Below are 14,491 nucleotides of genomic sequence, written 5' to 3' on the forward strand. Positions count from 1 at the left end.
TACTGTTATATGTTCCAGTATTGCTGAACCCTTCACCTTATATAGGGGACTGACCACAGCAAAAATGTGGAGGTAAACCGTTTGCTTAGTTTGTTTCACAACCTCATTCTTTTAATGAGAATACTGTATAAATAGATTTTTAAGTAAATTGAAAGCCTTTTTTGTAGATTTAGCTTCTGCTTAATCACTAAAGTTAAGTACAACACCCACAGTAATGCATTTATTTGCATTGTTTTGGTATTCATTGTGGTGAGCACATTAAACACGGTCTTTGAACTCGACCTTTTCCCCTTCTTCTTTTTGGAAGATGCATGATCTGAGATGTAGAAGTGACAGTTCTCATCACAACCACATCATACTTAATTGCAGACAGGCATCAGCAATCATAATAAGAGCAATCATAATAAAGTAGAGAACACCTTCTAAAACCCTCAGGTCCTAAAAATAAACGTTTTCCAAGTTTCAGCTGGTCCCTGTCAGTGAAAATCACAAACATTAGAAGAGGAACAACATATCCTTTGCCATATTCCACACCCACTTTATATGGAATTAACTTTTTGTAAAGCATATGAATGTGTGTCCTGCTGTGTACATACATACATGATTAAAAGCCCCAAAACCCAATACTCTATACTCTTAAAACATTACTTTTCTGTAACCGCTGGTACAAAATGTGGATTCTGCCACACTTTCATAACCAAGGCACAATCCACCTTGCTTATCCTGGATCTGAGTATTCAGCTATTAGCTAAAATATTTTTTTCAGAACCCCAGCATAGAATTTTCCAGTGAGACTGAATGGTGATTTCCCAAAAACAAAGTCTTTTTGAGCTCACTGTTTATACTGATTGGGCTACTACCCAGGTCAGAAAATTGTGAGGCATTGTCTCTGCATTTCAACCTATATTAATGAGGCATGTTGATCAAGACAACCTTACAATATCCAGTCTTTTAGCTTTAATGACTATATGTTATCAACCACTGTAACCTTCATCTGTGTGTAACATATTTGACCAATCACAAATGGTTTTGACATGTTATTTTTTTCTTTGCAAAGTTGCTGCAGCTCCACTTCAAATGAAAAAAAATACTTGACACAGAACATTTTCTATGTTTTTTTTTATGCCATCAGTATATGTACACAGTGAATATGAAATTTACCTTTGTATCAGGTATGAATCAGCATTCAGACACTCATGTCAGCACGAGTTTAGATTCTAGAGACCCATGCACAAGCTGACTCCTCCATTTGAAAGGGAGGTTCCGTAAGTCACTCTGCAGTTCCCTATCTATTTAATTAACTTCACATAGAGACACCACACAGCATTTTCATGCTACGTTTGACTGGTCCATGGGGTGCCTGGCCAACAGTGGACACCACTTCCAGGAGCTGGTTATTGTATCAATGATCCATAAAATATTTTGACAATATTTAGTTAAAAAGTCATGAAAGTCTTATGTTTACATTACTCTTTGCCTATATTCTTGTAGATTTTCCTAGTGTAGGACTGTTATTAGCCGAAGACCTAAGATACTAAGACACACAAGGCCCCCACTGAGGGAGGGTCACAGTCCTAGAAATGAGCATACAATATGGGGTATTGCACGAGTATACTGTCATAGTAGTAAGTTTTGTTAGGGCCAGTGGTATAGTCAAGACCACCTTTCAGGGTTCATGACAATTTCAGGGCCTCAAAAGGTCAAGATCGACTCAAGAACTACTCTCTGGGATCTAAACAAAGTTTGAACAATAGTGAGATCAAGAACTTTTCAAGGAAAAGCCTTAATTAAAATTCATATGGTTGCAGCCCAGATGTGCTTATTCTCTGATGGAGTCGCTAAGATTTTCAGCATTTGATGTATGAGGGAAGGGTCAACAATAGGACACCAAAATGCAGTGTGAAACATTTTATTCAAATCCCAAACAAAAAATGTGACCATACTCCAAATTGCAAAAGCTAACAAATCCATGTTTTCTTAAGTTATTTATTTTTTAAGTATTTTTGTAGAGAGAAGTGTGAGATAAAAAAGATTTGACTTTAGATAACACATACTTTTATTTGTAATAATCAAAAGACAAAGTGAAACCACAATGTGGAATCAAATTAGGCCATGTTATTTATTTAAAGTATAGGTTGTCAACTAGCATTACACTCAACATTCAAAAATCAGTATGTAATAATATGTAAACCCCCCATGAATTGTGTTGTGCATGTGTGAAAGGAAACAAAAGTTACATTAAATGGTACTGATATTTCTCATTTCCGTAGACTACTCAATACCACATTTACAGTCAGGTCCATAAGTATTTTGACAGTGACATAATTTTCATGATTTTGTCTCTGTACACCACAACAATGTATTTGAAGTTAAGCCATCATTATTTATGACGATTCCATTCCCCTGTGAGTTGTGGTCATCACCATTTTTTTTTCTTTTCTGGCAGAGGTCATTCATTGTTTGTGATGGTATCGCATTTCTACCACATGGTCACCAGAAATGACAATGTACAATTTCTTGGTCACAACATTTTTTAAGATGACTATGCATTGTGCACTGCATCTAATTTTTGGATGCAAGACAAAAATTTGTGATATGTATTGACAGCAATAATAATGTTCACGGAAGTTACAATTTTTGCCTGCGATGAGTTTGGATTTGTTTTACTTTTGCGTTTTTATGAACACTCCTCGCATTTTGGAACATAAATTTTGCTTTATTTTACTGCTGCTTGCCTTACTTAGAAACTGATAGTGCCTTTACCTACTGTTTGCCCTTAATTTCACATGAAACTCTTTTTTTTTGGTTCCTGTTGTAATGCTGGGGCCCACAAACTCAAAAACAGGTATGATACTTTGTAAGAGACCCAGTCGTATAAATCCCAGTAAGGGAGAGGGTAACCTTAAGCACTCCTAGCTGAAAGAACACAACAGAATTTCAGTGCCAAATAATTCAGAAGACATGAAACACAATATAAACAATCTATATATATAATTCACTAAGGGCACGCAAGACAATGAGCGCAAGACAGAGAGCCACACCCACCAACTCACAGAGCCCCGCCCGCCAACTCTAACTAAGAGCAAGCAAGACAGAGAGAGCACGCAAGACAGAGAACCACGCCAGCCAAAGCCCGCCTGCCAACTCTAACTAATGGCAAGCAAGACAGAGAGCCACGCCCACCAACTCTAAGACCATGGGATACGCACGACAGAGCCCCGCCCGCCATCTCTAATCCTACTTCCGCGTCTCGATCAAACAGCAATAATTAGCAAACAAACAATGGTAACTGGCAGTAACAGTGCAAAATTCACAATTGGTATGCCAGTTTGACAAGATAAGTTTTGAGGGTAGTTTTAAAATGTGTTATTGAATCGAGCTGATGTATATGAGAGAGAAGAGAATTCCCGAGTTGAGGAGCACTATGAGAGACGCTCGAGCTCCCATAGCACAGAGTTTGATGTGTGGTACAGAAAGTTCAGCTGCAGATGAGAATCAGAGTGAGCGAGATGAGTGTCAGTCTGTAGGAGATCAGTGAGGTTGTGGAGAGCTTTAAATGTTAAGAGCGGTATTTAGTATTGTATTCTGTAGTTAACAGGGAGCCAGTGAAGTTGAGAGAGAATAGGTGTAGTATGTTCATTGGATTTAGAACAGCAGGTTATTATCCTGGCAGCAGAATTTTGAATAAACTGTAAGCGATGGATACGTTTTTGTGGGATGACAGATAGAGTACCATTACAGTAATCTATACGTGAGGTGACTAGGGCATTAACCAATACTTTAGTACTGTGTTGCGTAAGAACAGGACGAAGTCTAGAAATGTTTTGGAGATGGAAGAAAGCAGTCCGAGAAATGTTACTTATACGGGAGGAATTATTTAATAATAATAATTATTATTATTATTACTATTATTTAATAATTGCCATTATTAGTGTATAAATAGATATAAATAATTGCATGTAAACGATTCGCCAAAATCTGTTTTATGTAAATGATACTGTTTAAAACATTATTGTTTTTTCATCAGAAAACCTGGTTTCCACGTCTGCCTGTATTAGTTTAAATGGCACTTTTACCACTCGCAATAGGGCGGACGCGCTGACTTATTGTGTCGACCGGGCAACACAGTGAATGCGGCATCTGTCTATATATGTCTATGATATTCTGCAGAAAGGTACTCTCTTGACCATTGGCATTGGTTTCGTTCCTTGCTATTTTCGTTATACTGCGATGGTGGTTTCCTAAGCCTTTTTTATACTGAATACCTTTCTCACCGTTATCCGTTCCTATTCTTACACCGCCGTATGCTACAGCAGGCTTCGGCTAGTATTACAGAATTTTACAAAAACATTAACAAAGGAAAATGACCAAAAGCAACAAAATAAGCAAAGAGAACAATGACCAGGGAAGTGTCCAAAATTAAAAATGTCAGTTTCAAGTTTACTTCTACAGGTATCAAGTGTTTATATTTTCCACAGAACATTTTGTCAATCACATAGAATATTTATTTTTAGTGTTTTTACAAGATTTTTTTCTCAAAGTGCTTAGAATTGTCCAGCACCCTACATTTCATAGAGCAATATTTGTTTTGAACATCTTTCAGTTTAATATGTTCATTTTCATTTTCAGGAATGGCCATAGCCTATAAAAAGGTCACTTTGTATACTAAGAAAAACTAGCCATTATTAATAGTTTGCAAATTTTGTTATTATGTCTCTAAATCAGCCCAGTACCACTTAATGTATATGGGTGTGTGGTTGTCAGTTGAACAGTCTTGAGTTAATCCCAGATATACAAATACAATCCAATGGTTGCTGCCAATTTCTGTGTTTCATTCATGTATGTTGTCATATTGTTAATTTAAATGACTCCCGTTACCCGTAACAAGTGTGTTTTAGCCATAATAAGTGTGTGGCATATTTTATCATCTTGTGGCTATTCAGGATGGCTCCACTCAGCAGTATGAATGTTATATATTTTTGACTCCTTGGCTATAAAAAAGAGTAATAATTTGAAAAGCTTATTGTAATTGGGGAAAGGGGTTCTTAATTAACATAAGTTTTGGCTTTGACCATTTGACTGTACTTTTTACCTAACCGCATTAAAAATAAAAAATAATTAAATTTTATGTTCAGACCAGTATCTTTTATTTTACTACTCTTTTGCCTACTCCATTAGTACCCTGTCATCTGCTGGTTTTAAGTCTTAAAACAAAAATATTGCTCTAGACTAGACACTTACCATCTTTGACCATAGTAAAAACATATGTATAATATTTTATCTAAAATCATTTGGGTAATGGTACAGCATTGATTCCCCACAGTGGACATTAAGAACTATTTTAGTCATGTCTGAGTGTGAGTTGTGATCATTGTTTGAAAGATTTTCAATGCAAATGAGGCTTCTTTGTACTGGAAACCTTTATTTATCCCAGTAGTTTAAAATTTGGAATACTTTTGATTGAATACTGTCAAGATTAATGGTGTGCAGTAGAAATGTTTATATTGTATGTAATGTTTACTGTGGTTTAGTACATCAGGAAGCTGCCTTTGTTACTTGTCACAAAAGATAGGGAGTGGGTGTTCCGTTACCTTCTGACACGTCACAGTGTACAACTGTGGAGATTAAAAAAGAAGGCGAAGATGGCTGCTTCACATTCTTGTGACAAACAAAATGAAGAGCTGGTTAGGAATAAAGGTGTTTGATTAGCCTATATAGGCTTCAACTTGTTATAGTTAAATTTGAATGTTCATATGCAATTAAGTAACATATACCCCATACTTTATCTAAACCAGAGTGTGTTTGTTTCAGTGATTGAATATATAAAAATGTGTGTGTTGCAAAAAAGTGTGCAGGATGATTTGTTTTTGTATCACAAATTATATTATTTGTTCAGGGTTTCCTTGTAGTATTTGTATTTTTGTATTTTATTCTAGTTTATTGTCTGTTATTCTAATTCAAAGATTAGAGGTTCCTGTATTTATCTTTATTTCATTTTTTATGCTGATATTATTTTGTATTCAACGATATGCATTCAATTTTTTTTCTTCTTTTTCCCTGCTGTTCATTTTGAAATTCTGTGAAGCATTTTGAGAATGGGAAAGTCACTGCATAAGTAAAATGTATTATTATTATTGTTGTCATTACTTTAGTTGATTAAAATGTTCCTTATGAAAAGAAACATCACAGTAGAACTACCCACTGTTAATCTATGGAACTGGGCCAACAGAAGTATCTAAACTGGATTCAGTCTGAAAAGTATATGCACAAAGACTATACCGTACTATGTATCATATCAGTGATAATTTTTAATTGCATTTGTGATACAAATTTTGGCCATACCGCCCATCCCTAGTAAGAATATATCATTTTAATGTTGAATATTGAAGCTTTATTTTACTTCAGTCAATCTAGATACATTCATTATAGGAAGCCAGAGTTTATCCTGGCAGTATTAATTACAAGACAGGAGCCAACCTTTATAGTTTGGTCCTTTAGAAGCCTTACTTAACAGATAGCCATGTGATAAAGAATTATACATACATTTAATTAGGATAATCACCTTATCAAAGGTTCAATAATTTAAAAAATGCTTTGTTCATGTTAGTTTTTATTGTGTTTACTATGCTTGATATCTCATTAATTTTTCAATATGCAGTAGTTTTTTTATTCTGACTTCTGTTTTTGTCAGGCTTGTGATTTAATATAAATGTCTAAACTGAGTTCAATCTTAAACCAGAGATCTCAGATTGTAATTGTCGTCCAAAAGTTATCCAAACAGTCAAACCTTATTGCATACAATACCATTTAGTAGAGCTAGGAGTAAAAAAACAATACTTGATATTTTAGTATTCCCCTTAATGTCTCGATGCTTGTTCAATAATCCAGGTAAGGAAATTCTAGAAAGCTGATTCAGTTCATCTGGACATAGTTCTTTTCCAGGGAGAAATTATATTACAGTGAACTCTTTCTCTTAGTGAGTGCAAATTTACCTTGTGAATATTTTTACTTTGTTTTTTTTTTTTTGTTGTTGTTGATGCTAAAGTTAGCATGGTTATAGATATTTGAGTATTAAATTATTATTACATATTTATTTTTTTCATTTTGTTTTTCATAATGTAATACGGTATGAAGGAAAGAACCTGATATGAAACAAGCAATCTGCAAGCATTACTGAATAAAAATCACATAATCAGATAACAAATATACATTTTACAAATGTAAAAATTGATCTAACAAGGCAGGGTGATAAGTCAAGGTGATATACTGATGTTTGCTATGTAACTTAACAGTATTTTCAACCATCACCACATTAAGACTGAGATACTTGAATTCCAATTTGATAAAGATTTAATTAGGATGAACAGGCACTTTTACTTTAGTCAAATAAAAAGAAACAATGAATCGCAATATGTTACATAATTGAACTGCATATATAAAATACTGCAAAACATTGAAAGAACTGCAATGTTATCATACTGTAACCTACTTATCCTGATGCCCATTGTATGCTCTTGACAATTTCTACCTCTGACTTTCACAAAAGACACTTTTACAATGTAATGTATAGTGCACACAAGAAAAAAAGTCAAGGTAATAAAATAAAAACTGATTTTAAAATGTGATAGTATCTGGCACAATTAAAAAACTCAGAGTCACTCATGTCTGGAAATACTGTCCACTGACAGCATACATCCATCCATTATCCAACCCGCTATATCCTAACTACAATCTCACAGGGGTCTGCTGGAGCCAATCCCAGGGTGCAAGGCAGGAAACAAACCCCGGGGAGGGCACCAGCCCACCTCAGGGCACACACACACCAAGCATACACTAGGGACAATTTAGGATCGCCAATGCACCTAACCTGCTTGTCTTTGGACTGTGGGAGAAGATCGGAGCACCCAGAGGAAACCCACGCACACTCGGGGAGAACATGCAAACTCCACGCAGCGAAGACCCGAGAAGCGAACCCGGGTCTCCTAACTGCGAGGCAGCAGCGCTACCCACTGCACCACTGTGCCGCCCTGACAGCAGACATCCCATATAAAAATGTTTTCAGCAAATAAAGCATGATTTTGCTGTTTTTTCCACTATTTCAGTAATGTTTAGATTAAGGGCTTGAATTGTGAAATGAAATGCTTTAGTATTTAATTTTGTAGCATGCATGTTTTGTAACATGAGCTGCAATACATTTCAGAAGACTAAAATAAAGTGTTTAACAGTTTCCTATCGCTGTACTTGTAATTTGTTTCTGTGAAATTCTATTCTTTTGTGTTACTAAAATCATTTTCCTGAGTACTACCATATATCCTCCTGATACATCCCATTATGAAGCTTAATTTAAAATATACAGAGCCTCTCTAGAAACTTTTGGATCTCAACTTATGCAGTGATCCTCTGTGTCTGTCATATTTAGAATTTCTACCATAATTTATTTTTCAATTACCCCAGAAATCATTATTTTTGGATTTGAAATTAGATAAGTAAATGTAGTAAAGATTTCCCAATAACTCCACAATATGATATTATCACAATGCAATAATTTGGTGAATTTTTTAAATATTTTGTAATATACCGTAAAATTCAGTTGAGCTCTGCACAATATTGCAATATGTTATTAATTTTTAATTGACTTAAGTTGAAAACACATTCCAATGGGCAAAAATGTAATCATCTGCTGCAACTAATACAAAAAAAAGAATAACTCAGTTGATTCCAATAAAATGTTTTTTTTTTGTGGAAATGGAGTTGTTTTCTCAGAGTAAAACTATGTGAGCCATTATAGTTGTAGTAATATTGTCTATCTGTAATTAAAATATATAATATATTCCTTGAACCTATAAAAATTTGCAGTGGAATAAATATATGAGGTATGTGCAATCAGACCCTTAATATGCTCTTCTATAATAAAATATCAGCATCAAACACAGGCAGCATGTTCTGAATACTTTTAAAACCTCAAATGCTGATGAAAGTTCCATATTAATTTACAATGTGATGCTAATTATTCTCATCTTTTTCTTATTGGACTTCTTCATATTTTCATTTGCAATCAGGGCTTTCTCGAACCTCAGGCTACAAGGCTGGGGAGGTTAAGTGTCTGTGGGACACTTGTGAACACCACAGTCATTTCTGACCAGTGATATTAGCACTGATTTCCTCAATAAACATTTCTATAAAGAACCCCCCACAGTATTAAATGGTTTTTCTCTTAGATTACATCCCTTGGATTTCAAAATTGTTTGTTAATCAGGCACACTCCTGTCACCTTGAGAAGAGAGATAATCATAGTTTGTAATGATGCAGGAGCACTTGATTTTCATATGTCAATGCTTGCAAACTGCATATGTCATATCATGTTCTTTCTTTTCTGGAACATTAAAAAAAATAAAATTAGTCAAAATACATGTTCTAACATTACTGATATAGCATATGTTCAGGATTTACAGAGTGACAGTGTATCATAAAAGCAGGTGAACTTGAAATTTCACCAAAGAAAACTTTTGACTTGATTTCATTCCTCAAACCCAGTTTTAAAAATCAGTTTCTATTCAATTTTGCTTTGGTTGTATAAATTTACCTAAAAGTCACTGAACTAACTAGTTTTTAGCACCTTCATTTCTGTATGTAGTGGCCATCATTATGACTCACACACCTTCTTTTAATCATTTGTCCTCTTTCAACAGCACGCACTAGACCCTGCTCATTGGTCATTCAGCACTTATGACCTCCTGGAATTTCGAGACACATGTGACAAAAACCCTTTGCAGTGGACTTTAAAAATGGATTCATATACTTCTGACAAATAGGACAAAGACATGGTGTGGAGCAGCTGGTATAAAAACACAAATCCAGTAAGTATGTTCAAATCAAGGAGATAAATAAATTGTAGGTCTAGAAACAGGAAAGTGTTTTGGTACACTGTACATTATTAGGGAAACAGAGTTTTATTATAGGTTCTTTAATGTTCTTCTGTGTTCTTTCTTGTTAAAAACTGATGTTTCTAAGTCACAATGAACACTGTTTCTAATTCACTTTGATTTTTTTTTTGCATAAAAGTTGTGCAATATGTAAATGTACTGATCCAAACAACCAAACAAGTGTAGTGACTCTAGTCTTCTTATCACTGTGATGAGACAGGATGAAAGAATATTTGTGGCTTACAGTATTAAAGTCAGTAAAATGAAGAGACTTTCTGATGCCTTTGTGAGATTGTTAGTAAAAATAAAATTTTAGCCATATGAAGAAAACAAAGAAATGATTCATTATACAGTATAAGAAAATTAAACGATAGTAAAAAGAAACAGGGCTCAAAGCAGCCATGAAAAGCTCAGTTAAACCAAGCCACAATACATTACAGGCCACAATCACACACTCCCAGAGACTTACTCATGTAGGTAGAATCATCAGTTAACCTAACCTACATGTCTTTGTAGCTATGAAGAGAAATCCAGTGTATCAGTAAAGAGAAAACACATCTAAATGCTACCAGACCTAGACCTAGGATTCAGCTTTTCGCAATCTTTTTAGGGGAAAATCAAATACGAGTAACATATAGTAACATATATGCACATTCAGATTTTATTTACCAAAAAAAAATAGCATTATTTATATTGCTAAGTATTTAGTGGGTAAGCTGTTTTTTGTTGTTTAGATATTCCATCCAAAGATGTTGTGATGATAGTGACCATTCAAAATCTTTATACCATTAAGAATTAAATATTTAACTTTCCATGTTGTGATCAAATGTTTATTGAATCAAGTTTATAAAAACTTAAACAACATGATAATTACCCAGCCCAACCTAGCCCACCTGACTGGTGTTATTTTTAAAAACAATAACAATTTTTAAAGTAACATAAAATATTCTTGTTCATGCCTATAACTGCATGGTTATGTTGCAACTAATTGCTGAGACAAATTTTTATTAACATGTTTTAATATGTTCCATTTTTTAAATCTTTCAAAATCTTTGTTTTGAATAAATAGCTGAATATACTTCCTTAAATCAGGGTTTAATTGCTGTTATTGTGTTGCCAGTAGTCTTGATGAATAGGTTAATAACAAATTACCAAAGACTGCTGATATCTTCTCTAATAGAGAATAGTCTTTTAAATTTCAGTTTTTATTATAATCACTGTCATTTAGTGCAAAACCAGACTTTATGGTTTTATCTACCAGCTTATTATGAACTTTAAGTGCTTTGGTTATTAGGAAATATTAAGAAAATTGTTACTACTAGCTGAAGCCTGCCGTAGCATACGGCGGTGTAAGAATAGGAACTGAAAACGGTGAGAAAGGAATCCAGTATAACAAAGGCTTAGTAAACCACCGTCGCAGTATAACAAAAATAGCAAGGAGCGAAACCAATGCCAATGGTCAAGTGAGTACCTTCCTGTAGCAGGCTACGGAAAACATAGACATATATAGATAGATGCCGCATTCACTGTGTTGCCCAGTCGACACAATAAGTCAAATAAGGTAAAAGTGCCATTTAAACTAATATAGGTAGACGTGGAAACCAGGTATTCTGATGAAAAAACAATAATGTTTTAAACAGTATCGTTTACATACAACAGATTTTGTCAAATCGTTTACATGCAATTATTTATATCCATTTATACGCTAATAATGGCAATTATTAAATGATAATAATAATAATAATTATTATTATTATTAAATAATTCCTCCCGTATAAGTAACATTTCTCGGACTGCTTTCTTCCATCTCCAAAACATTTCTAGACTTCATCCTGTTCTTACGCAACACAGTACTAAAGTATTGGTTAATGCCCGAGTCACCTCACGTATAGATTACTGTAATGGTACTCTATCTGTCATCCCACAAAAACGTATCCATCGCTTACAGTTTATTTAAAATTCTGCTGCCAGGATAATAACCTGCTGTTCTAAATCCAATGAACATACTACACCTATTCTCTCTCAACTTCACTGGCTTCCTGTTAACTACAGAATACAATACTAAATACCGCTCTTAACATTTAAAGCTCTCCACAACCTCACTGATCTCCTACAGATTGACACTCGTCTCGCTCACTCAGATTCTCATCTGCAGCTGTACTTTCTGTACCACACATCAAACTCTGTGCTGTGGGAGCTCAAGCGTCTCTCATAGTGCTCCTCAACTCGGGAATTCTCTTCTCTCTCATATACATCAGCTTGATTCAATAACACATTTTAAAACTACCCTCAAAACTTATCTTTTCAAACTGGCATACCAATTGTGAATTTTGCAGTGGGTGTCAAAAGAAGGGGATCAATACAATACAATACACAGAACAGAACAAATCCTCAATACAGCATAAAAATAAAAATTTTAGAAGTACGGAGCAGAATTTAACAGTAGATGATATCATATAATAGATTTGGATATTTTTGGAGTCCTGAAGACCTCATCCATCAAGCTGCCTCCCCCATTTGGCCATTCCACGGCTGAAACAGTGCTGCCAGCCAATCCAATGAAAGGACCCCTTTTTTCCTGTGATCCTCCATCAGGGATGACTTTACCATAGGCAGGCAAACAACTTGGCAGGTGGGCGTGGCACCAATGCCACATTTGAGTACCGAGAAAGAAACAGAATAGGTGAGGGTTAGTATTCAAATATAATTATCATGTTACTTATATTTTAGTGCTAATGACTAACAACAGAGATGCAGTATGTACAGTTAATCAGCAGCTCTAGTCAGGATATGCTAAACTGAAGTAGTGAGTCTTCAGCCGGGATTTAAAGGCTGAGACTGAAGGGGCATCTCTTATGGAAGCAGGAAGACCATTCCACAGTTTAGGGGCCCTGTAACTAAAAGCTCGACCTCCCACTGTTATTTTATTAATCCTTGGAATCCTAAGCAGACCGGCATCTTGAGATCTTAATGTGCGCTCAGGTTTGTAAGTCATGATAAGTTCAGACAAGTAAGCGGACCTTGGCCATTTAATGCTTTATATGTTAAAAGGAGGATTTTGAAATCTGCCCTAAACTTAACTGGGAGCCAGTGTAAGATTTAAGAACTGGGTTATGTGTTCATATTTTCTTGTTCTTGTAATAATTCTTGCAGCCATTTTGGATTAACTGGAGGCTGTATAGAGAACAGTTTGGAACAGCCAGTGAACACCGCATTGCAGTAGTCAATCCTACTAGAGATAAATGCATGAATTAATTTCTCACAATCCTGTTTATTTAGAAAGCGCCTTAATTTCCTAACATTTTTAAGATGGAAAAACATGTTTTGGAACTTTGTAATATGTGCTTTAAATGACATGCTAGAGTCAAAGATAACTCCTAGATTGCGGGCTGATTCAGTAAAATTAATTGGGATTCCAACTGAGTTAAATGATGACAAAATATTGCTGTGATCAGCGTCATTCCCTCCAACAATTAACATCTCTGTTTTATCTGTATTTAAAGACAAGTAGTTCTCATTCATCCATTCCTTTAATTCACTAACACAACTAATTAAAGACAACATCGGAGAAACTTCATTTGATTTAAATGAAAGGTATAACTGGGTGTCATCTGCATACAGTGAAAATTAACATTATGTTTCCTAATGAGAGATCCCAGTGGAAGCATGTAAAGTGAAAACAGTAAAGGTCCCAGTACTGAGCCCTGCGGACACCATATTGAACTTCTGTGTATAATGATGGAGTACTGTCAGCACATTTCTGTACATATTGGAATCGATTTGATAAATAAGAACTAAACCAAGCGAGCACGGGCCTGTAAGCCCAACATATTTTCTAGCCTGTGTAGTAAAATAGAATGGTCAATGGTGTCAAATGCTGCACTTAAGTCCAACAACATAATTACAGTGGAGTTTCCTTCATCAGAGGATATCAGAATGTCATTTACAACCCGTGTTAGTGCCGTTTCTGTACTATGACCAGTGCGAAAGCCAGACTGGAATTTCTCAAATAAATTGTAATGCGTAAGGTGTGACTGAAGCTGACTGGCGACTACTTTTCTAGTATTTTAGAGAGAAATGGTAAATTTGAAATAGGCCTATAGTTATTTAGTATGTGTGGGTCTAGGTCTGACTTTTTAAGTAAAGGTTTAATGACTGACACTTTTAGTGCATCAGGTACTGTGCCATGCAATAATGAACTATTGATAATGTTTAGAATAGGCTGCAAGAACATCCATTGCACTTTTACTAGTTTTGTTGGCACTGGATCTAGGGAACAAGTAGTGGGCTTCATTTTAGAAATTAAAGTTAAGACTTCCTGCTCAGTTACAGGATTAAAATTATTAAAGTGCTGAATGCAATGTGAGCAGGGTCTGCTAAGCTAGTATTTGGTTTGTACTGTGATGCTGAGATCTGGGATCTTATATTTTTAATTTTCTCATTGAAGAAGTTCATAAAGTCTGTACTGCTAATATCTGTTGGTATTTTGCACTGTTGATCTGAATTCCCATTTGTTAATTTAGCCACTGTTCTAACAGTACCCTAGGGTAGATTTTTATTATTGCTAT

At 35.0% G+C, this 14,491-nt stretch overlaps 1 protein-coding gene across 4 annotated transcripts in view; it reads left to right on the forward strand.

The window, feature by feature from the left end:
* Positions 1-14,491, forward strand: part of tp73 (tumor protein p73) — a 162,789-nt gene that overhangs the window by 20,876 nt on the left and 127,422 nt on the right. For all 4 annotated transcript variants that reach the window (XM_039756101.1, XM_039756104.1, XM_039756102.1 and 1 more), the window contains exon 2: positions 9,690-9,857. The gene's annotated coding sequence lies outside the window, so the exon portion shown is untranslated. The remainder of the gene's footprint in view (positions 1-9,689; positions 9,858-14,491) is intronic.

Source organism: Polypterus senegalus, chromosome 6 (assembly GCF_016835505.1).
Source record: "Polypterus senegalus isolate Bchr_013 chromosome 6, ASM1683550v1, whole genome shotgun sequence".
Lineage (NCBI taxonomy): Eukaryota > Metazoa > Chordata > Cladistia > Polypteriformes > Polypteridae > Polypterus > Polypterus senegalus.